At 38.6% G+C, this 27,940-nt stretch overlaps 1 protein-coding gene across 4 annotated transcripts in view; it reads right to left on the reverse strand.

Annotated features, from left to right (window-relative positions):
- The window catches only part of LOC104640687 (glypican-5), a 394,501-nt gene that overhangs the window by 310,745 nt on the left and 55,816 nt on the right, over positions 1–27,940 (reverse strand). The gene's annotated exons all lie outside the window — the stretch shown is intronic.

Genomic DNA, 27,940 nt, shown 5'->3' on the forward strand with positions numbered 1-27,940 from the left:
TGACGTCAGTGCACAGGGAGGACTGCAACATTTTCAATGTTCCTATAGAACTCCAGAGAAGAATATCTGAATAGGCAAAATTATTCATGCGATGTGAGTTCTGGAACTGTGAGAGAGGAGTAACTGGTAACAAGAACTGTCTGTAATACACCAATCACACTATCACTGCTGCGCTGGACCAAATAAATAATCATAAAATATCCACATTTAATAAAAGGGGGGGAAATTCATATTCAAGCTTCTTGTAAAGCTATAAGACTTCACTGCATATTGATATTAAAGTCAGAGAATAACATCTCATCAGTGCATGGAAATGCTGATCCCCATTCATTAGCTGCACTTGTCAACTGTAACTGGTTTAATAACTCAGTAGTTGCCGAAAACAGTATCTTGATAACGTAATAACAGCTTAAAGTTGTATTAGCTTTTCATCCCAGGTGATCTACTGCTAGGAAATCAAGAATGGAAAAAGCATAAGGCACTCGTGTCCTCCTACAACCAGTCCAGATTTCCACTTGTACAACACGGAGAGCTGACACGCTGAGTATACACGTGCCAAAAGGAAAGACTAGACAAAGCTGGCACACAACTAGCAACTTTAGATAAGCTGCTGGACAGCACCTCAATGGAAGCTTGAGAGAGAAATGAAAACAAACAAAAGTTGAAGCTTTTGTTTCACAGTGCTGTGAGTGGGTGGCTGAGAGGCACTTCTTGCAAAGTACAACTCAAGGATGAAGGAAAGATGCTGTGTGAATAAATTCTCTCCCTGTTAACACCAGCTAGGTCTGGACACCAGCCAGTGGTTGGGCAGGACTTGACATCAAGTCTGCTTTGAACAAAAAACAAACTGAAGTTATAAAATCAGGATAACTATCTCCTTTAACCACACCATTTTCAAGTAGCCTAAAAAATAAAAAAAAATTAAGGAGTGTCATGTTTAACACATTTCAAATTGCAAAGGACAAATATTATATACACAAAAACACTGATTGGTGTGCTAGAATTCATAGACAGGGGCAAGGAAAGGATCAGTTCCCAAGATTATTTTTAGTGACACAGAAGATGGTAATCCACACCATTCCCACTGCTTTGTTTGGAAGCTCTACAACAAAAAGCCTCTGACATAAATCATTCTTGCTCTCCCCTGGATGGTGAGTAGTTCCAGGCAAGGCAGGAGACCTGTCACTTTATACCTCCTGAGGACTGGCCAGATAATGGGGTTTCAGTCTAATCCTACTCTACATTCATCTGAACATCACCACGCGATTCACTGCAATGTAACACAAACCGAAGTCGCTCACAGATCAGCTCAGCAAAGGAGCAGATACAATACTGTAAGTCAAGATTAGCATACACTGGTGAAGTTTTATAGAAAAGCTGCTCAGTGCCTTCCTCTATTACATCTCCCTGGGCAACTAACTTGCTTGTTATGATAAGCATTACAATCCCTTTACCACAAAGGGTGATCTAACTAGACAGATAACACAACATATCTCATTGTACATTAAATCATCAGTATTTTACACACACACGCACACGCTGTATCCTTCTGCCAGAGAATCACTTCAGCATTCCCACTGGTATTATGGCAAGCAATCCTCTGGAAGTGCTTATAAAACCCTAGAAATTAAGAATTCAGATACACTTCAGTTGCAAAAGAAGGAAGTTTGTTCTCAGGCAGAGAAACACCTTGCCAAGTTTCAGACTGAAACAGACTTTTACGGCCAAAAAAAAAAAATCTGAAAATTGGATTTATGATGGAAATAGGCACAACCTAAACTGTAGTGCAGTTCATTGTGTGCTACTGCACTATTAAAAGGTTTTTGTTTTCCACATCACCCTACGTGTTTATCTTTATTTCTAGAGGAAACCTAAACACTATTATTGTTTATCATGCTAAAAAGGCAATGGAAATATTCAAAACATGAAAACAGTGTTTTAAGTTTCCTCCTTCAACTACACACACTGTCTTATGGATATTCAGCTTATCATTAGATTGTGGGAGCAGGGACTCCTACAGTGCCAACAGTCTTAGGCTGTGGCTTTACTTTCCACACCCATAAGGGCAGAACTGCAGGCATCCTCCTCCTTATCCGAAAAGTAAATGAAATGCATTTATGAATGGGCGAGTATCCTTATTGTCCTGAGAAATAACAGCCTCAGTGAAAGATGAGAACACCACAATGACAACGTACATCCCAAGGAAACAGATTTCAGCAGCTTCCTGGGATAACTAGGTTGTAAACTAGAAACCATGTAGCATTTTATTTTCAAACCTCTTAACTGTGAAAATTCTGCATTCAACTAAATAAAATTCTGCATTATTCTGAGACAAGTATAAAATAAAATTATTTAATAGTGTCATATATTTTTCATTATTAAGAGAAAAATTGTGATGGTATATAGCTTCATTCCTCCTGCAAAAAGAGTCCTAACATCAAAAGTATGGTACAAAAAAAAATATGTTTGATTGTAGATGTGCTGCAAACACCTGTAAGGTATCATTTGCTTCCTCATCACCACTGGTCAGACACAAAAAATGACTCATGCTTGCAGGCACTCTAGCAGTGATGTTTGAGAAGGAAATATGTAGGTCTTTTTTCATTGTTATGAGGCATTAAGAGATGTTTGAGACAATCAAATTACTGGATCAGCTGGATGTTCTTAGACCTTTAATTAGAAATAACAGGGCTTCATGCAGTCAAACGATTTTGGAACAACTGACAGCTTGTATTCTGGTTGTACAGAGCAGGCAACCTTAGCATCTCATTTTAAAAGTGATTAATTATATGCTTTTAGTGCATCTTGTATGGTACTTCGTATGGAATTTCTAAATCCCAAGGAAGGTTTACCACTATCTAAAAAAACAGGCGCCCATCTGTGCAAGCAAATACAGCAAACTTCAGACATTTATGAACTCCCAAAAAGCTGAATTCTAACCCTAAGCACACACATTTGATCCTCTTTCACAGCCTTTGGCTTCCAACCCCCACCAGCAGCATACACTGTATTATAAATTGCAAATATATTGATTCTGAACAGAAACAAAAGACACAACCAAAATAATCCAGAATTTGATAGAGACATCATGTGGTTTTTTTGTCTTCCTTGAGTATTGAAATAAATAGGAAGGTGGACAACAAGGTTTGTTCTCATGTTCCTCAAAAGCCCTTCTTTAAGACTACAGGTAAAGCAAAACAGCAGCCAGCTTTGGATTTTGAACTAACACCTCCGTGACTACTTAATGTAAGTCAGGCAACACCACCTTCCACGGCGAGAATTTTGTTCAAACTGTTTATTGTGCGCTCACAAAACACTTGACACCACCACTGATGTGTCTTGACAGTCAAACACGGCTGATCAAATACAGCTCACCTCTGCGAACTTCCCATCCCAACTGCTGGTGTTTGAAAATTAGCTTCTGGAGACCAGCCCAGGTACGACGAGGTGTCACCCTGGTTTTGCTGCACCACTGGTGGCACAGAGCCTGCCAGGCCACGCAGCTAACCAGTTTGCATACTGGGCTTCTAGCCTGGTTCCTTAGCAGTCACTTACACTAAAAATTATGTTATGCTCAGTCTAACACACATACATGGAAAAACTGCTTTGCACATATAGCATCCATGCTTATTCCTCATGAGCATGGCACAGCTTGGTTTTGAGTGATAGCTTCCTTCCGACAGAAATACATCCAGCCTGACACAGGGAATGTTTTACTTCTCTTAAACCAGCCAGCAGCTACATTTAGCAGTGTTTCTGCTAAAGAAATCCGCTAAAGGATAGCACTACAGGGAGAAACAGATTTAGGAGGCATGTATCAGTCTGCCCAGCACTGGTGTGCCAGCATTTTCCAAAGATTTCCTCTATTTTTTTACCACCTGGACATTTATTTGGGGAAAGAAGTAGATTTTAAGTAACAGTGGAGACAATGGAAAAATATCTAGCATTGCAACTACAGCTTTGACTAGTTTCTCATATCACAAACACTGCATTCAATGACTTACGCTAACTCACTTCAGCAGGAATAGCTTCTTGTGTTTTTAAATTGCTGTCATCCCTATTTTAGCGCAGTCAGGTACAACATCTCTCCAAGTTTGTGTCCAGGCCACCACCCCTTCTCCTGCTGCCTTTTCCTTAGCACAAGAATCAAAGATGTAAAACTGTCACATATCAATTTGCCACTTTCCCTGCCACAAAAACCTTTCTAGATGTGTTCTGAGGAATTGCATATTTTTCCAGGCTCCCAGACACATGGCAGCATAACCTCAAAGAAAGGCCTCAACAGAACGATTCACCGAAGCGTACAGCGAGTCTGCGCACATATGGTAGTACAAGAGCTTGCAGTCAGGATTGCCTTCATCTCATGCACCCTAGATTTCTTACACTGCCTGACAGGCAGCAGACGTGGTCTCAGGGAATACACACAGGTAGGAGTTTCCCCAAGAAAATCTGGATTGTCATGATAGCCATGCAGAGAGAAAGTTCATTTGCTTCCCTCTCTTATACCAGACCTTCAGAAGCTATTGAGATCCTTATTCAGTAAGCAACTATAGGGTTCAGATGGGGAGCATTAGGAGAGGCCAAGCAACTTCCAACTCGCTGGATTATGAATCAGTCCAAATCCATATTCTTTTCTTTCCACAGGTCCAACACAGGAATGTTAGCATGGGAACTATTTTCCCCAAATAAAGTCAATTTTAGCACCAGAAACCTCTGCGCACAGAGGACCGTTCCTGCTGTGCAGTAGCTGAGGCTCAGATAGAGCAGGCCTACTGTTTGAAACCCTGTGTCTTCAAAGGCCAAAGTCATAAACCGGAGCGCAAACCACGACCCGCATACATGAAAGGAAAGTTACTGTCGTTGCCATTACGCTTCTGCCCATGACCCAAAGCTGGCGCCTTGCCCACAGAACGGAAAAGGTAAGACCACCCTGCTAATGCAATGGCTCTCCACAACATTAATACATCCTATGATAATTGAATGTGTTCTAAACTTAACTTTAAAAACCCCCCAGAATTCTAAAAAAAAAAAAAAAAAAAAATAAAGGAAAAAGGAAACCATTATACTATAAACGTTACTGAAAAGATTTAACAATACTCAATAAGCCAAAAGTAGAAGCAAACGCTGAAACTATCTATACAGAAATAGCATCTGTGTATATTTCAGATTGGAGTGTAATCATGAAAGAAGAATGACAAATTTAAGTAGCTCCATTATTTGTTTGGTCTCTTAGGACCACACTAATATTTGGCTCCTTTCCCTTCAACATCTTGCATTTATTAGAGTTACAGGATGAATGAAAGCTACAGTTTGTTGAACAATAGCTTCCTTTTAATGCTTTCAAGTCCATTAAATCTTCTGCATCTTTATGGTTTGCCAAAATAAAGGACAACATATCAATATTTTGCACCCGTAGAATTTAAGTACGTATTATTTGCAATTTGATGCATAGAGAACAATGCAGTCAACAGAAAATCACACCCAGATACACAGCTACATCAGACACAAATGATAAAGTTGAGTCCTATTCTTTTGAATATGCAATGATCTCTAAACATATTTACAAGGATAAGAACAAAAAGTGCTCAAAAAGCATTATTAAACAAGATGAACAGGTGGTTTGTTTTTTTTTTAGTTCTTAATATGAATTTAAAAGAAGTGAAAAACAAATTGTGTCATGTTTGCACAGACAGAACCTGAAATCCATTCATTCATTAAGCTGCATTTGAAAACAACTTCTTACAACTTACAGCTTCATTTCTCTTTTGTGACATTTTGATAGTAGCAACGAATGTCAAGCACTGGAAATTTCCTTCTGATTTATCCTGAATCATTCTGCTGAACATACGGCCAGAGCTCTTTATCAATACCCTACTTTTCATGTGGTTTACTGTTTTTCAGAATGGCAGTCTTCCTATACATAAACACAGTCGCTCTTGCTGAAGCTGACAAGAAATAACACGTTAATAAACATATCAGCAGTCTCATGGAAATACAATGTCCACCACCTTGTAGTTGACACTACACCAACACTTGCAAGAAACACCGCAAGCCTACTCCACGCCATTTTCAGGCAGAGAAAAGCCTGAAAACTCTCAGAATCTGGGCCAAGTGGAAACATCTCTTGCTTCCCACTGGCCTCCTGTAGCTGCTTTTAACAAGGCAGAGTGCAAAACAAATTCAAAAGCAAGAAAACAAGTTTTCCAATTTTGGAAAGGGAAGTTTGAATTTGCTCACCTTGACAGCAAAGAGAGGCTATGTTGTCTTTAGAGCTAATCAGCCCTTCAAGAATATAGATCAGTCAGAAAACAAAACAGCTTTCCTGCTACGTGTAGGAGCAAGGTCTTTATTTAACAGCCTCTCCATGAGTTTGTCTATGGTGATAACATCAGACAAATATCCTCTCGTGTACCTATTGATAGAACTTCTGCCCAAGTTGAAGAGTAAGAAGTCTGTGCCATGTCCTCTGTCTGTACCTAACGGCTATGGACAGCCCTGATTAACTGGAAATCAATGGGCAGGATTATTTACAAGCTACTACTATCATCCTTTAACCCTCTGCTCAGTTCCAAGCATAATTTAAGGCTTGGAACTTATGAAACTTATGAAACTTTTCATAACTTATGAAAAGTTGCAAGGGCTTTAAAAATTTCTAGCATTGAGGCTTCCAGAACAGAAGAATACCTAGTCTCTTCTGAGTAATATCTGCTGAGCTGGGAGCCCGCACAGCGCTTTGCCACACGTAACACTGGATAGGAAAAGCCTGGTGCAATTTGAGTTTCAGAGCAGCAGACCCACTATTGTAGTTTGGTAACGTGGGCAAACCTTAGACACTTTGGAAAACCAATTTCCAAATGGTCTGTTGGAAGACTGACTTCCGACAAGAGCAAAAGGAGCCAACACCATTAAGTACCACCTGAAAACTTTATCTTGGCATGAATATTAGTCTTGTTTGTTGTTTTCATATGCACAAACCTATTCTTTCAGCCTTGGCACAGCTGTGCCGTTATATAGGAACCAACCACCCCCTCGGACTGCTGCCCCTCCAGCAAACCCACACCTTTGTCCAAAGGAAACAGTCCTACAGTACACTTTCTTCTTCTTTTTCTACCTTTTTTTGTAAACAAACAGCTTCTTTACTGTACAATCTTGTACAGGGAGAAGGGGAAGAAATATGCAGCTCAGTTTGGTGAGATTGAATCCATTAACTTTGGGCTATTTGGGTAAGTATTTGATTCTGCAAGCATCAGTAATAGTAGTAACATCACCAAGTTCCAAAAAGGCTCGATTGCTTCATAGGCTGCCAGTGCAAAGAGAAAAAAAAAGGCAGTAGACACAAGCCTAGGAGATATCTTAATAAAAACAGGATGGTCCAGTGATAAATAGCAATCTTTTGTTCTGCTGTGGTCATTTTGCCATGAAATCAAATAATGATTTCTGTAGACTGTGTGCTGGGAAATATATCCAAATTGGTGGAAGTAGTAACCACTGTGCACACGTTTTTCAGACTTAGTGGCCTTGGCTTTATTATTAATGAAACAACAACGTATAACAAAGTTGCAACAAGCTGCAAAAGTATTTATCAAAGAAACTAGAGAAAGCTCTGGAGTCTCCTGTACCAAAACATATCTGCCCTTTCTAAAGGGAACACTATATGGAAGTGTTTATAGAAAATAACTAAGTTATGTTTCACAAAATCAGAGTTTGCTAGCTTGATTTTGAGCTGCTCGCTAGTTATTTCAACTTCAAACTTTGCGAATAAAATTTAATTACCAGCTCATTCATTGAACTGTTTATTATTTCTGTATACTGCATTTCAGTACGGTTGTACCTTATTTTATACACTGTAATTATAGGGTGCAATTACTCTTTTTAAAGTGAGCAGTCTCAAGTACAACTAGATCAGTTGAGCAGCAGAAAGCTGGAGACCAGATGTGGTATTAACCTTTTATGACACCACTGGGCTTCCGCTGACAGATAAATAAAGCGAGTAGTTCTTTGGGAATATTTGTGCAGTAGAAGGCTGATGGACATCTAGCATCACCATGGTAAGATGATCTAGAAGAGCAGTAAAAGCCCTGAGGACTGTGGCTGGACTTCTTATAAAGCCATGGCTATCGGTATTATTCTCCTTCTGTCAAAACAGAATTCCAAAAGATGATTCGTATAATTCAGACCTGCCAAGTTCAAACCTGTCAGCTATAACTTAGTAATATCAATTCACAGTTTTAACAGGAATTGGGCCAAAATAACTGAAGAACGAACTACGACTGTGCTTCAACATGAGCTATGCCTTTAATTTGCTTTCCAAGAACAATTAATTTATAAAAACTGTTCTCTCCATCTACAAGGAAAAAAACCACAAGCAGTTCTATATATCTGTAGGTAGGTAAGTTCTTCACATAACTATAACTACCTTTGAAGTTCTTAGGAGGTTTCACAGCCATCAGATTGGGAGCAGAAATGTTGTTTTCTGATTTATTTGATCAATCACCATAGACAGTGATGACTGAAGCCACAGCTACAGCAAGCAGCACAATTCCCACGACGGGTAACAGCACAAAGCACTTGCTAAATAGCTCTGAGTGACAACTCTGTAACCATCAACATTTCTTTCAAGATCAATCCACAGAAACAGTCTACATTGCTTAAATTAGGTCTGGTCTAACTATTCTAATGAACAAAGTTTTTGCCACATAATAAAAGCATCTGCTTTTATTTTTTCAGGCTAAAACCCTGTGCACAGTTGCAAAGATGTATATTGAACTGAAAAGTCATCATTTTTCCTTAGAAAATAATAAAAAAAAAAACCTTTCCAGCAAAAATAAACAACAGCTTGAACAGTATTTTCTAAAAATCAACCCTGAATCATCTTTTTATGGGATGAGGTAAATCCCTGGTATCTTTTCAAGTAAGGTTTTTGCTGTGGGTGGGATTTTTTGACATATTTGAATATTGTTGTCAAAACATAGTCAGCCCCAAAAGGTGTGTTGGCCCAACAATCCAAGACTTGCATCATATTAGACAGGATTTATACTGGGCTCTAAAAAGTGGATTGCCCTGAGTTTGGTTTCTTCAGAACAAATACTTGGTATATATGGCTGCAATTCCTTTGAAAGAGCAGAACCTCCAGCACCAAAGTCTTGTGCACTTTTTCTACCAATTTCCAACAGTTTGGTTATTTAACTGTAACTGTACACTTCTCAAAACTGACACAGTTGTTACCAAAATACACAGTGAAAGATGGAGCTCGAGGTACCTTTAGGGCATGCCTACATCTGAAGCTAGCCAGGGAGGTAGCTGCTCCTGGTGATCACACATGTTAAGCACCGACACACAAAAATGCTACTATCATTGGGAGATGGTGCAAAACAATTACCTCATTCTTTCTGGGTCTCCCATAGCAGTAACTTTTCCATGTGTGTAAGCGGTCTTTCAATGCTGTGGATCACTGCACTATGCATGCTAGCATAGGGCTAATTCACGAGTAAAGATAATACCGTTATTGTAATCTCTAGCATTAAGTCTTTCAGGTAATCTCTTCCCACAGATTGCTGGACAGAATGAAAGGGGATCGCTTTTCTTTTTCCCAGACTAATTTTATCACAAGTACTTTTATAATGAGATATTTAATGCATATCATGTAGTTTCCAGAACTAAAACAGACTTGTGGAAGAAGCTCTGTGCATTCACAGCTGCAGTATAGGCTGGCTTGAGAGCCTGTGTGTCCTTTGTCATAGCACTCCGAATGCTCTGGACCTGTAAGGAGTAAAAAACCCAAATCCAACAAACATCTTACAGGAATCTATGCCTAGGTAAGGGTGAGGACAACACTTAAATGACAACATGTGTAGGACATATACATACAAGTATTCAGGAGCAAGTAAGTCCTAGTAACCGTGAACTACTGTCATATGAAACCCAGAAAGTCCAGAATGCAATTAGGTAGGGACACAGCTAATGTACAAGTAAAATGTGGCTATGCAGAGATATTGCTGTTTTATATAGCTCGAGGAGAGGACTATTAAAAAAATATTAGGAAAAAATGGTCAAAAATTGTTTCTGCAGCTTTTCTGCAAATGAAAACCACAGAGAAAGTAAAAGCTGTGCCAGCTATGCACAGTGCCAGGTACTAATACCAGAGAGGAACAGATGCCATTGTTGGAAAAAGCGAGGGCATTACGTTGGTGGTCTGTTCGAGCTCAAACGCAGTGCACATTTGACACAATTGTGCTTGGAGAGCAAGCAAGCAGGGCTTGCCAAAAACACTACAGACTTCTCTCTGTTGCTTGACACTCTGTTACACAGTGGCACTGATGACGATCCACGAGGCACTGAGCACTGGGATGTTATCTGTGGAGAAGAATAAAACATTAAACATATCTTTATAATCCAGATGCATCTAGGGTACTGAGTACACTCTAAAACTTGTCTCTGGTACATTGCTGCACTGCGTGTTCCTAGCTCCTGGCAGCAACACACTTCACAGTTGCCAGTAACTTTGGGACACAGAAGAAATTTTATTTCTGTATCTCTGGTGTATTAAATACTATCAAGAAAGGAAAGTACAAAATAGTTTCAAAGACTTGCATTAGTTAAGAAGCACCAAAAATCTCTCTTCTGAGTCAATCAAGAGAAAGCAGGAAGATGTAAAAGTCTTTCATTCTTTTGGGAATTTTTTCATTAACAGAAAAGCAACCAGACAGGAGTCTCTTGAGATAATTTTCTCGATCCTCTGATTAAGGAGTTCAACTGACAGTAGGAAAGCTAATACGTTTGTTTCAGAAGGTCATGAACTATTTCATGATTTCCAGCTGAATTAGTTAGGTGGTCCATTATGACCTGTTTCTAAAAATCTAAGAGAAAAATAGCTACAAGAGACAGGAGTAGATTAACAAAGATGAAATCTTGGGGGTGGGGCGGAGGTTGTTTGGTTTTCATGGGTGTTTTCCTTATTGTTTAGGTACTAGCATAGAAATACAAGAAATTAAGTCTGAGTTCCATTAAAGAGCTAAGGTCACAAATAAGACTTAAAAATTCCTCCTTTTTAAAAATCTAGATTAAATCTGTATTTATCAACAACTTTACACCAAAGAAAATAGTCTTTATGTAGAGAACAGCAATAATACAACCCTGTGTGTTCAACAATGAAGACTCTCTAAGCCAGAGCTGCCAGCTGGCTTGAGAACTGCACTCCATGTGCCCACACACTGAGCTTCCAGCCCTTGGCTGCAAGACGGAAAAGGATCATCACTCATGAGGGCAGTCAGACACTGAATGGCAGTCACTGCGTACTTCTCACTTGGTCAAAAGCACGGGTCACAAAACCTTTCAGCTCTTTCTTCTGATTCTGGATTAGGTAACATCAACTTCATTTCCCAGTACCATGAACCTACTAACTTGACCCAATCTTCTTTCTCAGGCTAGTCTACATAGGGAACCCTTTGCAAAATAAACTAAGGAAAATATGAAAGTCCAATAGCTAAGTCTTGGTGCAGAGAGAGTCTTTCATACAAGTAATCTTTTGCAAATGGTTTAATTCAGTGGCTTTTGTGTTTTTCAGATCCTCGGATAACCCCTATCCAGCAAAACTAGTGACATACCAGATGCCGCATCCTCACCCAAATTCCACCTGAAAGTACTCTTTGGTATTGTTCCACAGACCAGCTGCAGGCCACTAAATGGTTCATGGTCCATGGGGCAAGGGCCTTTGGGCTCTTCCATAGTGCACCAAAAAGTATATAGCCATCTAGATTAAATGCAAAAGTACTCACCTTGGATAAAAGACACAGGCAACTAGTGCTTAAAAACCCAAAAAAACCCTTTCCTGCAACATCTATTTTTGGCTGTCTCCTCTTGTAGATTATTTTGCAAACATATTTGATATCATAAAACCATAAGGTAATTGAAAGGACATGTTTGCTTGAAGAAACTGACCTTGTTCATGGACTTTCTTCACAGCCAGAACAAAGAATTTCATTGAGTGCTGAAGAAAAATAGTGGGAAAAAAACTTCCATGACTGATTTCCACAGACACTGTTGACACTGACAATCACTATAAATTTAGGAAAATATTTGGGGTGTTACTTTTTTAAAATTTCCCGTGCCTACAGAGCCTCTCTCAATGGGAAAATTAAAGGTGGGTCAATACTTAAAATAATCCTATAAAAATAGAACATGTTTTTCTTTATGGTGAAGAGCTTCTCCTTGCTTTATCCTCCAAATTCCTTCAAGTAAAGTGACTCGCATGTGTTCAACATATGGGTCAGCACTGACAGCAGTACAGATGTTGGTGATTTGATAGCTAACCAGATGTTTGTGGGGAACTAGCTCCAGTTAGTCCTAAGGGAAAGCACATAAAAGTCAATTAGCACTAATAAATCAACACACCTATTTTTGTCCTGAAATTCCTTCCTTAAAAAGAGAAAATACATGAAGGTAAGTTGTTCCAATCACATTGACTACAGAGATTTTACAGGACAAGTCCCAGCTGCGCCAAAGACCACCAAAGGCCAAAGCAATGAAACTACTTATGCACAGAAAATTGTGCAGTCCTTGATCAAAATAAAGTTACCCTGACAGCATATTTCAACGTTGTTACACATATCCAGATGTCATCTGAGATGAGTAAGGCTTCATAAGATCATAGAATTTGTTTAAATTAAAGAAGTTGCATAGTTGCAACCCTGTGCTTGCTTATTCACCCCTAAGTCTATTGGTGGTCAGATCACAATTCAGTACATCATTTTTTCACATGAGGAGCAGCAGCAGAGGAATTTTGTAAGAGAGAACAAGGATAGGCTAAAAAAATGCTGAAGAATTCATAGACCTGCTTTGTTCCTTTCAAGTTCCTCTGTATAAAGCTTTATGGCTTGGATCTAAGTAAGCTGACTCAAGGACCAGCACGAGGAGTCATGTGTTCAGTGAAGAAGCTCCCATGACTAGTCCTGAACTTTGAATTTCAGAGGACTTGCAAGGTTGTTATAAGTGAGCAACTGTTTCCCCTCTGGGCTTGCTGACCTTCAAGGATTGCTACAAAAAGTCTATTTTTTATTTTAATTGATGGGGTATCTTAAAGAGTTGATGCTCATTTTGCTAACAGGAGCTTCTTGAGATAGCTCACCAAAGAGAACAAGATGCCATGTTAAATCCCCACTTCCATAAGTTGCTCGTGTGCCCTCACTTACAAATGTGTCAGACATGCTTCATCTGCACTAAAAGGACCGTTCTCTGAACTCAGAGTTTCGCTGCCATGCCGGATCTGCTAATTCCTACAGGAGAAAGGTGCATGCAACTGATTTTGTCCATTTTTCTGGCACCCTTTTTCCCTAGGTGTGTCAGAACTCTTGGAAAAATGCATCGTAAAACCTTGCAGATCTTTTTTTGCTTCCTTTCAGTGTCTTCCCACAAGAAGCAGTAGTCCTCTCAATTTTTATGCCTGAAACTCACATTTTCAACTTGGGCCTTGACTCAGGAAGGTATTTAAGCATAAGCTTCACATGCAGAGGACCATTGACGTTCTCAGTTATCTCACTGAGTGCAGGCCCAAAGAGCTAAAGGGTAGATTTTTGTGGGAATGCATTCTAGTGCTCTTCTCCTTTCTCATGTTGTATTACTGAAGTCATTGCTGTATTGCTTCCTCTATTGCTTATGGGTATTTGGAACATTACAATGTATACTTAGTTTGCTTGGTTAAACATTGGTCATTAGTGATGGAAACTCAACTATAGAAATATACTTTGGATTGAGGGTCAAAGCATTTATTATATACATCTGTCATGTTGAAGTTTTAATACGCAATTGTTAAAATCTCTCATAAATATGCAGCTTTTATAGTTCTGTTTAAGATTTTGCCATCTTTTACTCAACAACTTAATGAAAAAATAAGAGTTGCAGATAAATCAATCCGATAATGAAAGCAAATTAGCCATTATGCTACAGCAGACTTCAAACATGAATTAGTGAAGTGAGATTGACTGCAGCAATATAATGTTCTCTAATTACAATTTGGAGCTTCCCTTTCCAGGTAGATTTGGAGGGAGTTTAGCAAACAAGTATTCAGAACTAAAGCACCAGAACTGTGAACTACGTAAATGGTATCATAAGCCTTAACAAGCTTCAGCTAAGTCAGTAGTGTCTTTTCGAAAAGAGGGAGTCTCATGAACACAAGCAGCGTTGCAGAACAATGGTACAATGATTCAGAAAACTGAAAATATTCATAAACGAAGACGCTGACACATTAAAAGAGGTTGATATGTAAATCAGCTCAAAATACACTACAGGAAACACTGGACACATCTAAGAAAAATATTTGGTTTCTATCACATGTCCATCATGAATGAACTGTCTAGTGTTACTAAGTGTTCTATTTGGCAAAGAAGTTTGGGGAGCTGTCTAAACTGGAAAAAGAACTGGAATGCATTTGAGACACAAGCATGCCTGCTGCAGATGGACCAGTCTATGACAAATGACTTCAGCAGTTGTAAGCTGCAGCTATAAAGTGCATTTTACTTTGTCATCTATAACCCCTGTGCAACTTTCTCCATGCTTCCAAATAGACTCATGGAGTATATATCCTACTGCCAACTTGCTTTCTTCAGTCAGAAAATTACCCAGGCATGAAGTCCAAAATTTCACTTCAAAGCTCCGACAGGAACCCTAGCTCAATCACATCTTCAATATAAAAAGAGCACAGTGAAACTATCTCAAATACACAGCCATTCACTGTACTACAGCACAGTCCTGGTTTGTTAACAGTGCAATTTTTTTTTTTTATTTTTTTTTTTTAACACACTTAAGTCCATTAGTTACCCTTATTCTCTCATAAGGCAAAAAGTTTAATTCTCAACAGTAAGTACAGAGAGCTCCACTGTACGGTCACTTTCTCTTCTATCCTTCAAACAGCCAATTTTAATCAGTTCTGTCCTAACTTTGTATAATTCATATTATATTAAAAACACCTAACATACAGGGAGCAGACAAGATGCTTAACTAAAAGACAAAGTCTATGAAGAATTTATATTCTCAAAATGCTTATCTTCATTTTAAGGTCATGTGGAATCAATAAAAATCAATCAATTTTTGTACCCTACTTATTTAGGCATCACATTTTTAGCCCAGGCAAATAAAAAATTAAACATGAAGTTTTAAAAAAAAAAAAAAAAGGAGGGGGGCAATCACCATTGTGAAATATTCTGACAGCAATTTTGTTGCCTTTGTTTCAGTAAAAATTACAAGACACAGCCATTTTCATGATCAAGTAAATTCTGCACTTTTTCTGAATCTTTAAATTCATTTTAATAGACACCTCCCACTGTTTAAGTTCTGTTCTCTGAAGCCCCAGAACTGATTGCTTATTTTAAGACAGACCCTTTGCCATGAAACTTTATCTGTATAACCCTGTAATGGGATCAATCTCTTCAGAAGCACGGAAAGAAACCAAGAGAGGAACAACCACCCAACCAAATAAGGAAATTTTTATTAGACTGAAAATGAGAGGGTAACTGATAAAGCACAAGAAATTCTGGGCCCTGAAGAAAAATACATTAGCTGCATTTTAGACCCAGCTCAAAAAAACATTTTGACATACACAAAGGTTTTCCTATCTCTGCCATACAGTTCTTAATCCACAAAAGCCCCATAGAACTTCAGTGCACACTGAAGTTTTCTGCCAAGAAAGCAGATTTGTGAAACAAGGCCTTAAACTTCACAAAACCATTTGAATTCTGTAAGGCTATTTAAATTCCTCTGACAAATCTCTTGCCTTCTCATTCCACAAATATCAAATTGTTGAAAAGTTTTCTCTTGTCTTTCAGATCAATCTTGTATATCTTTCCATAAAATTATGGAAAAAAAAATGTTGACTTGATTAATCTATTCTGGAAAAGGTTATAAACCAGCTCCTTGTGAACAGACTATTTCGGTTGGAAGGGATCTACAACAATCACCTAGTCCCACTGCCTGACCACTTCAGGGCTGACCAAGTTAAAGTGTAGCGTTAAGGACATTGTCCAAATGCCTCAAACACTGAGAGGCTTAGGGCATCGGCCATCTCTCTAGGAAGCCTGTTCCAGTGTTTGACCACCCTCTCAGTAAAGAAATGCTTTCTAATACCCAGTGTCTAAACATTCCCTGGCACAGCTTTGAACCAATATTCTGCCTTGATCAAGAATTTTCCAATATTGTGGAAATATCATGCCCTAACACTTTTTTTTGCTTACTCACTCCATTTCACCACCTGCAACAGCATTCCCTGGCCTGCCTGTGCCACTTCACTCAACATTTGAATGTCATTAAGTTTTAGGACATCATGATCACTGCGCTTTTTACCTATTACACATCTCATCTAACACCACCACCTATTGCTGGTTCTGGGCAGCATTATGGGTGGAAGCAAGGTCCATAGTCTGCTGATCCTGCCAACCAACTAAAAGAGCTGTTACAACTTCGATGTCTCTGGGATAGCATTATTCCTACAGATGTACCTCACCTGGAACAAAGATTAAAGGAGAGTAGATGTTACTGAAGCAAGTAAGGAATAGGAAGAACTCTAAGAAAATTTACTCAAGCCAGAAAAGTAAATGACTTCAAAAATCCCAATCAGGCTCCATTCCTACCCTTCCTTTCCCCAGTGCTGCCCTGGCCGCATGACTCCTGCAGGAGGCCAGAGAAGGAAGCTCTGCCCTCAGCAGGCAGCATCTGTCCTAAGCACCTCCATTTTAAATTTCTTAACCCTCGCACAACAGAAACACAGGTTCCGTGATCAGTCTGGTTAAGAACAGATGTTCTGCTCGATGCAGCTTTTAAATGGAAGCATTTAGAGGAACAGATATGCAACACTTGGAAAAACTTCCCCATCCCAATGGAGGGAAGCTCTGTAAGAACCAAGAGCTTCCCAATTCAAGAAACTGTCAAAGCATCCCTGAAATGGAAATTCACTGATGCTGAAAAGCCTGCACTGTAATTTAGTGAAGCACAGTGAGCACACCAGACAGTAATTTAGCAAAGAGGAACCGAACAAGAGACACAAGCCATTAAAATAAAAGTGGCATCAGGTGAAAGGGTTTCCACATGTAGAGGATACGACCTTGAGGACTGGTTTTCAATCTTCTCTTCAGAGAGCAGGCATAGGACATTTGTTACTTGGGGAATTTCAACATGATTGAAGCAGAGAGCTCAACATGGCAAAGGAGAACTTCACAGGAACCCTGAATCTGGTTCTGAACAGAACAGAATAAATCAGTATTTACAAGCCTTATAAAATTTGGAGTTGGTTAATATACTTTAGATAATGCTGACTCTTATAGCAGGTTCAGGAACATTATAAATTTCTCTACAGTATTTGAGCATTAGTTTGCCAAGCCTGACTACACTATTCAGATACAGTACAATGGACAAGCAGTCTGTCACACTGGGCAAGACAAACATCCATCTACATTGTAGAGACAAAAGGTCTGATATTACAATAGGACCCTGAGGTATGCAAAAGCATATACCCATTGGTCCTCAAACTCTGACATTTGATTTCGCTGAAAGCTGCTAAAATATCACAGAAATATCCAGGGAACATACAGAATTTATTTTTGGATCTGGCAGCTAACTGGGATGCCATGGCATGGCACTTTTGGGACAGAAAGCATGAAGTCAGCACGAAGGAACCGCCATACAGGAAAAGCTAGAGATTGATCCAGTCCCAGGTCTGATAGCACAAAATAGTTAGCGCCACATGCTTCACACAAAGCTATATGAAGCCCTGAAGTTGATAACTCCAGGATATAGAATAACGTGCCCAGGGGACCTGCCCAAACTCTCACAGTCTTTTCCTGTCTTTAATACACCACAAGAATTACTTGTTTGTTTTTATGGCTTTGACTCTTTGCTCTTCAAATTCCATTTCAGGCTCTTCAGTTTCCTTCTCACACTGCCCACTCTGGACTGTGCCTCTGTCTCGAAGATTCACTAGTGTTGGATTTCCAGTTTCTATCAGCTATTTCTTTTGCTCATATAACCTCCTGAACTTTGAGTTTTAGCATATGGATTCACTTGTCTTTCTGCTCCTTTTCTCACATGGTACTATTCCTATTTGTAGTGACAGATTGTGATATGCTTAAGTAGCTACTATGCCTAAACTAAGATTTTAATTTCTATACTTAATCACAGCTATATATTTAAACAGTGTTCACATTGTTCTAGTAATCAAGAGGGGACCCCAAGCACATTGGTCATTATTTTTCCCAATGTCTGTATAATCTAGGCTGAACTTCAACTGTAAAACTCTGAGTATGAGACAACTTGCACATTTAAATTCAAGTCTACATAAACCAGACCCAGTCTTCAGCTAACTGAAACAATTAAGGCAGACAAGTAATATCAGGATCTCTGAATCAAATATAGCAGTAGTATCTAAAAAGTCACATGGATATGTAGTGACTTGTTTTAGCTACATATATTTGTGCAAGAGTGCAATAGCAAAACTTTCAAAGAGCTCCAGGCTCGAAAAACTGTAGCATCTTTGGAAATACTGTTTATTAACATTTTTAGGCAATATTTGCCATTGAGATCCTAGAAGTTTGCATATAAGTGACAAATACAACTTTTAAAATCTTTCTACTTCCTGAAATGCTGGCATACATCTCAGCCCATAGTTCTTAAGCATCTGGGACTTGTTTCCCATTTCAACCGACAAAACAAAGCAAAAATTAATTACAGACCAATTTCCTAGCTACAGAATTCATCCTATTCTTTTCAGTGGCACAGCTCAGAGTAAAGTCCTTCTCCAAATAAGAGTATTAAAATTTGTCCCCCCAATGACGTGCTCCACTGCATGGTTTCAGGGGTCTCCCTCAATCAATAAACACATTATCCACAGATTAATGACAAAAGCAAATTGCCATATATCATCCCTCTCACATCTTCAGTATCCTCCATGGATTTGCCTCCTTCAGCCTCTATGAATTAATCTCCTCCACTCTTCCGGACCATTCATCATGCTCTTTCCCGCTCTAACTCCTGTTCTCCCTATACTACAGAATGTCTTTCATCTCTGTTGCAGTCACATTTTGCAACAGCTTTCTTAACTCTATTAATCCCTATCTCAAGACCATTCTTCTTACAGCCACATGACCTCCTCAAGTCTTTTCCTAACAGAACAAAAACATCTTACCGTCATTCCCTTCTCACTTTTCCTTGAAACATTCATCCCTAAATTTTGCCATTTCACATTCCTTTGTATTTAGCTACTGAATAATGCAGAAGTTACAAATACAAAAAAAAAAAAAAAGAGTTAAATGCTAAATTCAGACTGCTTACCCAACTGAACTATACAGCTGCAAATAGACTGAAATCCACTAAGTGGGGATTAAACATTTTGTATGCAACTTATAAATATAAAGGTAATTTACCATGCTATCTTTTAAACATACATTTGCTTTTGAAAGGAATTTGGAATACATTGATCAGCACATAAAATAACTAAATCATGCAAAAAAGGTTTGCAACAAAGGTCTTGAAGATGCAAGGCAATAGTAACATTCCATTTTATATCAATGTTATCCTTATAATATTTTTTTTTAACCATTACTGAAGATCTATCAAATGTTGTTCATTAATCTATTGAACAAAGACAAAAATACTGGTTCTTGCTAAAAATATTGAACAAAGTAAGGCTGCCTATTTCAGTCCCACAAATATTATAATGTAAGAGGGAAGGGCAGCACAGTTATATCAAAGATGCAAATTCGCAAAATCCTGTTCATTTTCCTACTCTCCATTTACAGCTACCTCTGAAAAAAAAAATATTTTTTCTACAACTTAGTGCTGTTTACAGCAGAAACCAATATAGTTGCCTGCTAAACACAAGCATGACAAAGTTCTACAGTGATTAATAAAGACTTCCAATGTTGTACTGTACCACAAAAAGGAAGGATCTTCTATTGAAAGACTATCACACCTACCCATGAATGTAAGATGTCCTATATAGCCTGGCTCGAATGGAACAGTGCCATACAAGCCCTTGGCAGGCCAGAAGGGGAAACAACGGCGGCAGAGGTTTCCCAGATTAACAGCTAAAAGACCTACTGGTCAGGAACGCTTCAATAAGCACAGAGCAACACCAGCACTCTGTACAGTCACAACGCACACGCGCCTACAGCCACATTTTCTGTATCTTGAACACCTAGGATAAATTTCTCAAGAATAAATCAGATATTTTGGAATGGCCATCTAAAACAAAAGCCACTGCCAACTGCGTTCCCTTAGGTGGCTTAGAAAAAACAACTTCTGCAGTTAAAGTTTTTAAACAAGTTGTTGGCTTATTAATATGGAATTAATTGATTAATGGCATTTATAGAATTAAAAAAATCTTACACTACAATACATCTTACTACAATGGTTTTATATAGCCATCAGCCTACATATTTATCATACTTTCAACATACAGACTGCTTGCATTCTCAAATACAGCCCAAGTATAATTGTTTTCAGGAAAATAAAGGGCATTTAAGCCTGTGCATGTAGAAGGAACAGAGGAAAGCAGGGTGTGCACAGAGCATGGTAAAAGAGCTGCTTTTTTTTCTGTGTGCCTTTCGAGCTGCTTCCACTAGGACTTTGTTTCCCTTCTGTCAGGAACCATTTTGCAGAGAGGCATTCCTGGAACATCAGTCTAAACCTTTCCCGTCAGGTTGGTGGGTAACATTCTCATTCTCCTTTTTCTGTGGCTAGACTAGCTGCTGAATACATGGTTATTAAAAAAAAAAAAGGCAAAAAAACCAAGCAAAAAGCAGCAAAAGAACAAAGTTTCAACTTTCTTAAAGTGTCCAGTTCAAAGATCATTGAAATCAGATGCTGGAGTGTCATTCATTCATGTTCCTCTAGACATTTCCTCCTCTTTCTTCGAAATCTGAGTTTAAGAGTTAGATTTGTCCAGATGTTTGGGGTTTTTTTCCACATCTGGTAGATCTAGCAAGCTTTCCTTCAGTTGCTAAGCAGCACAGATGTATTGCAACTCAGAGCTCCTACACATGTGCAGAGTGCTATATAGCTATGCTGCGTGCAATAATCCAACACGGAAGGGAAAAACTGCGCTGAAGCAGAAGGGCTAAAACTCCCGAGAAGCACTAGGCACTTCCAAAATCATTGCTCTACAACTGGCCTAGACTTTTATAATAAATGACATTTCCCAAAATATTTAGGACTTCAAGAACAGGACATTTGTTTCCACACACAGAAACACAGAAGTGTTAGCTTTGAGTTGAGCCCAAAACAGCATCATCATTCTCTGGAACTGGCAAGAAATCTAAACTGGCCTTGGGGATAAAAAAAAGGCAATGTCCTTAAAGATTCTAACAATATTTCTTTTTCCTGAGGCATTTCCTTGAAATCTTCATTCAGAACCACAGAACCAAACTCATTTTCTCCCACAATACCATAAGACAGTAGCACTGGGATTAATATGGTTTTCTATCATGTGAGCTCCTAAACAGCACCAGGACACTACAGAGCAGTGTGAAGGGAGTTTACCAAAATGAGCTTTATTAAAACATGAGCTTGAAACTTTTGACCTTTCAGAAATATCAGGGACAGCAAACACTAAAAAAACCCTGAAAACACAAGTAATTTTTTGCTGCTGATGTCAAAAGAGGTTTTTTTCAAGATTAAGGAAACAGAAGACACAAAGAAAAGCAAGCATCGCCATGGAATAAGCTATTGCCTATAATCAACTAACCATAATCTATTTGCCTCTTCAAAGAGCATAGTCTTATACAGGAACAGGGTCACAGATCCCTTCACGTTATCCAGAGTCAAGCAAATATACCGAAAGAAGCAGACGCCACTAGTGGGGCATTTCCAAAGATTCCCGTTAGTATGGCCACATCTGTACTCAATAGACTTGAAATATGATTCCAGTACTACGTAAGGAAAGATGTTTTTTGAGGGCTAGTATCAAATTCTTATCTGACCATACTGAATATTAGCTAGAGTTTTATGAGGCGTTTGTTATCTATGTTGGGACAACGCAAAACCTTTTGCCTGAAGACGTGTTTCCACATCAGAGAGCCATACACAATTCTATTATTGTTTTACCTACAAATTTCCATCATCTTCCTGTATTTCCTTCGATACATGGTTATACCTTGAGGTCAGCAGAGCTTCCATTTCTTTAAAACCTGGGTAAAACACATCTTTTTCATCTCAGGTCAGGTCTCCCTCTACTATGTAACACACTCCCTTATACACAGCATTGACTGTTGGTCTTCTGCACAAAGTTAATGAAAAACTGGTGAGTTAACAATGTTCACTTATTGTAAACAAATACCTATATTGTGCAGTCCCCAACTGTAATGTAAACCAGCAATCTTAATTAAGCAATTAAGAAATTAAGCCATTAAAAATTACTTCAGAAAGTAAGCAATCTTAATTTATTTCCAGTTAGCTTTACTGAACCCAAAGGGACTACCCACACACACAAAACTGAACATGTTTGCGAGTACTTCCATGATTTGGACTCCTACAGCACACACTTAAGATATAAAACTTGAGGTCAATTTCTCCTTAAATGCTTGCAAAACTGGTATAATTTCACTGGAATCAGCTACCATATAGATATGAAACAGTACTCTGAACTTCCCTTTATTTTTCCTGCATCCTTATTCCCCTACCACCAGCTTCTTGACAGGCGAGACATTTTTCTACTGACAGGCTAGCAATTAACCTGCTGCCACAAAGGAACAACAAAGAGTAAAACAAAATGTGAAAAATGAAAGATTCATCACAGGTATCACAAAAAAAAAAAATCTAGAAACAGCATCGTTTCAATTGAGGTTCTTTTCCCCATGGTCATAGAGTCTCTCCTGAACAAATGCAGTGTTGTTCAGTTACTACTTCAATTTCAGGATTTAATTTCCTCCTCAGCACTTGAGATGCAAGCAGGAAGGAAAGCAAAGAATGAAAAATTGAAATCAAAGGAAAAGTCACTACACAAATCTTGTACTCCACCTGAGCTGATGAACCAGGAGCTGCAAAAGCTTCAGTTACTTTCCCCTGCTCCCCCCCATGTGAAACTGGGTCGGTTTTATAATCCCAGTTTATTTTTTTCTCCTCAGAACACCAAGTGGTTGCCTTTTGTTTATTTTAATTTCTCACTAACACGTTCTGCATCCTCAATGAAAAATAAAGCTCAAAACATTTCCTAAGCTTTCGACATAAATTATTTTGGCTTTGCAAACACTTATGTTTATTAACATCTTTAGGCAGAAAACAACACTCTCACATTTTGATTCAAATGCTGCTGTTCACTAAATATTTTGACAAAAAACTTCAATGCAATTTATCACTCCTCCTACACTTCCCTATTTCTGGAAATGACTTTTTCTTCTACATGACACCTGCCATCCAAATACCACAAATGCTTTCCAAATTAAGGGTGATATTTGCCTGTTGCGCTGTGTTCGGTAAGCCCTGTGGGGCTGAAGGTGACTGCAGCTGGGCTGCCCGTGCTGAGGAATTTGCACATCGCCTGCTTGAAGCCCCAAGCCTCCCTGAGCATTTCTCATGACGACCACAAGGCCACAGGCAGGATGGTGCGCTCTGGTTATGTCATGTTTGCTTTTACTTCACCCAGCTCTAACCAACACTAACAATTTTTTTTTCTGCAAATAAGAGTAATTTTAAAAATTCTCAATAAGCCTCCCTCTTTACAAATTAAGAAACAGTTAAATGACGGGCTCAAAGTCACCAAGCCAGTCTGACAGATGCCAGCAAAAAAATATAAAAATATATATACACAAGTTGGAATTCCTTGGTGAAAACAGTTGGCTCCCTTTGTGCCATCTGCGAGGTTTAAAGCACTGACCATTCAAACCACACATTAAGGAATCTTAAGTGTTGTAATTCCACACTAGTTCTCTTGAATTTAAGAAATATATACCTGCTTGAGTGAAATCAGCCTGACTTTCATTAGCCTGAAGACAATAGGCTACTTTCAGGCAGAACAGGCACCAACAGAGGACTACATCAATGGGAGAGTTCACCTGGAGCAAGGGTAAGGCACATGCAAACTCTACACAACACAGGAGGTCTGGGAGGCAGCCAGCGAAGCCTCCAGACTAACGAGTGCTGAGCAGAAAACGGGCCAAGATCTCTGGATTGCCCTAATGATGCAGCAGATTTTACCAGCAACAAACATGCTGTATTAAACTTTTGTCCCCATCCTGTCCCCCATCATCTTGTAGAAAATCCAAAACCGGAAGCAAGCAAATCTCTCCTGCCCAGAAACCGTGTTCCAAGGATGCGATGTGATTTCTACCTCATGCAACAGCACAAATAAAAACTCCCCAGATGTGTCTGTCTACAGCAATAGTTTGTATAGATCCACAGAAAACTGGAAGGAGGGGAAGAGAGGAGAATCGATGAACCAGTTTCAGGAATCCAAAAGCTTAAACAAGTCTATTATCAGAAGCCTTCAATTCACTATTCAAAAAACCTACACCTGCACTAGAGAATTGTCAGAAATGAGAAAAGCTTAAAAATTACCAAGTTAATGAGACACAACTGCCATTTACAAGCCTCTACTAATCCCAGCAGTTTAATCCCAGTGGTGCTCAGCCAGTTTTTACTTAACGCATAGCTAGTTATTCATTCCCAAATGAAATTAGTCAAGCTTTTGTGAATAACGACTGAGTAAAAACAAAGTTATGACTTAAAGAATTGGCCCCAGGATGTCAATTCGCTGTCATGAAAATAAAAATTGGGCCTTGTATGCACACAATGCTTATTGGTACTACTAGTAGTTACTTGCTGTTGAACAGTCATACAAATAGCAGGCTTTTTTTTTTTTTTACTTATTTTTAGACTGCTATGATGAAAATCCCATTAGAGAAATTACCTTTGCAAAACTATAAGCAGACAATACATCAAAGTGAGCTACCAAATGTTTATACGTTTAGGGTCATTAAAAAATTGCAAAGAAACAAGTGCATTTCAAAAAATTGGTCCATTAGCTTTCCCAGCTTCTGACATAGCACGAAGGACACGTCCAGGAATTTTAGCCACTAAGTGGATTTGTTACCTGGGATGCCATGCCCAAAATCTTGAACAATGACAAAATCAAGACCAAAGCCAAGGGCCTGCACATCACATGTAGGGCAAGAGAATGAGAAGTCAGAGAAACTCAGGGCTGCACCAAGCCAAGAATCTGGTGGAGGAAGACCACGCAGAAACCGAGTGACCCAGGGAAGGGAAGAACAAGGTACCAAACTGCAGCCCCTAAGAAAAGCAGAGGCCAGCCTGATACCAGGACTTGACTGCTCAAGTGTAGCCTGACAAGGACTAAGGTTTGTCATGAAATGACTTAGCAGTGAGTGACAATAATAACCACAAGTAAAACTATAACTTTGATTCTACTGGTAGTCCCATGGACATTCGCACCCCATGTCCACCATACTGGTTTGCAACAGAGACAACACATTCTTTTTAATTTGCTTAATTTGTTTTAATCACAGAAATATATTTTGAAAAAGTACTTTGGGTTTGAGAGAAACCAAGTATTTCTACTAGTTAACAAATAACTCTTATTCCCCAAAAGACTAGAGAAAAAGCTATGAAGTATTAAGATTTACAAGCACTTTACACTGAAATATTAGTATTTTTAACTGGTGTGTTTTTCCCACTAGACAACTTGACTAGAGAAAATTAGGGAGCTAAGCACCCTTGCCTTGAAAGAAAGAAGGAAAATAATACTGAAGCATCTCCCACAAAAGTACTTTAATTCTTCTGAAAGTATATAAAGACTTCACTAATATACAAAAATTGCATGTCTGCTATAATTTTCATGGTTTTCTCTTGAAGAGGAAGCTCAGCTGCCATACTTTAAAATAGTAAATAAAAGGCTATGTTCTAATTAAGGTGAATATTGGCCATCTGTTATATAACTAAAGGACCAATTAGAAGAACGATGTCTAATTTCATCAACCTCACCCGGCCAGGTTAATCCATGAAAGGTTCCAAACAAATGTATAATCTTTTCTAATCACTATTGGATTAACTGAATTAATCCAATTGGATGAATATAGTGTTCTTACACCACCACATTTATTTTGGAGTATTCCACCTTTTTTTTATTTTTCCTTTAAATTGCTTTAAGAAAAGGCTTTCCAAAGTTTTGGAATTTTATTATGAAACCAGAAAAGGCATCTAGTGAGTAAACAAAGTGTTTCACAGAAGATAATTTTTTGGCACAGAACACTCATTTCCCCTTTGATCCTCCACTGAAGACTGGTAAAACTTCATTATGGAAAACAAAAATGATTTTGGTGTTAGAGACCTGAAAACTTACGCTTGTTTTAATTTGGTATGAAAACATATCTGTAAAAGGGGGATCAACTACAATTAATCATCTTTCCCAGTTATAGATCTTTTTAAAACTGTACAGTAGGCATCCTCACATCACCTACGGGCACTTGCTGTGCCCATATGGTTTCTTCAATTCCAGGAGGTCTTTAACCCCCAAAAGCCCATGAAGTAGAAGAATAAGACCTCCCTCCAATCTGTAGCTGATCTGCTTATTAGTACCAGGAGGAAGAACCCAACCTAACACGAGCCACATAGACTGCAGGTGATTCCCCAACAACATTCCTTCTACCAGGTCCACATCTTATTTTATCTTTTTCATAACAATGCTGGATTAAGGTATCACAAATGCACAAAAGGTATACATGACAAGTCTCGTGAGAAGAAAATGGAATTTATCTTCTTCAAAAATTAAGCTAGAGATGGAAATTGCAATAGTTTACAAAGGTGAGGCAGACTAACTTGAAAAGAGAATGCTACACTACCTGCATTGACTTGTCTACTCTTTTGGTGTCCACTGTGGTATGATAACCAGCCTAAGTAATATAGTGAGCATCAGTCACTGAAGTTCACTGATCTGACACAAATTATATAGTAACTGAAATGGCTTCTGCAAACTGTGAACAGAAGTTAGCTGGCAACACTGGATGGTGGGATGCAGGAACTTTTTAATGTGTTTGATAAATTTTAATTTTAATTGCACTACTTACACTTGCATCTTGCTTTCTTCCCCTCACTTAATGAAGCACATCAAATCCAACCCTTCTCTAACTTCAGTCATTTCGGTCTAGGAATTGGACTGAATTCCAGCTATATGAGCTAGCATGAACCCCCACGACTCCTTTGGACTAGACTATAAGCATACATACTTTAGGACTGTTATCTTTACAAGGCCAGTTACACCTTAAGAAAACTTCTATAGAGGAGAGTTCAATTCTTTCCTTGTTCCTTTTTCTAGATTAATAATCTGTTTCCTGCCAGGGTATCTGGCTGACTTTTCCAAACTGAGTCCTGAATCTCACACCAATAAGAAAAAAACCCAAACCCTAAATAGTTTGATTATGTCAGAGAAGCATATTCAATATCATTGGGATTAGGGCTTTGGAGATCCATCTAGCTCCATGTAAGCAACAAGAACGTAAAGATCTGAGGTAGAACATGATGTTGTAAAGCTGATACCGCACAGGACAGAAGCTGTGAAGTACTGCCATATTAATGTTCTCCTGGGAACCCATTACTCTCTGTGTTTCTTAAGTTCACCAGATTTTATCTGTGCAATCTTAGTATTGTGTTAATACAGTTTATCTGTCTCTACTATAGATAATATACTCCTTAATGAGGAGAAAAACTGGAAAAAAAAAAGCATTATGGTAAAAAAAAATCACCATGGTCAGAGTGCTTCACAACGTCATTTCAAATACATCTTAGACCTCAGCATGACCCATTTCCAACAAATCCACATAAAACAATAAACTTTTAATTTCCTCCTCCAACATTTCTCAGCATTGTATCATTCTTTCCCATCACCAACAAGCACAACAAATCTTTAACAAATGACCTAGAGGGTTCTACAACATTTATTATAAGTTACTTAATA

The sequence above is a fragment of the Balearica regulorum genome, chromosome 9, assembly GCF_011004875.1.
Source record: "Balearica regulorum gibbericeps isolate bBalReg1 chromosome 9, bBalReg1.pri, whole genome shotgun sequence".
Classification (NCBI taxonomy): domain Eukaryota; kingdom Metazoa; phylum Chordata; class Aves; order Gruiformes; family Gruidae; genus Balearica; species Balearica regulorum.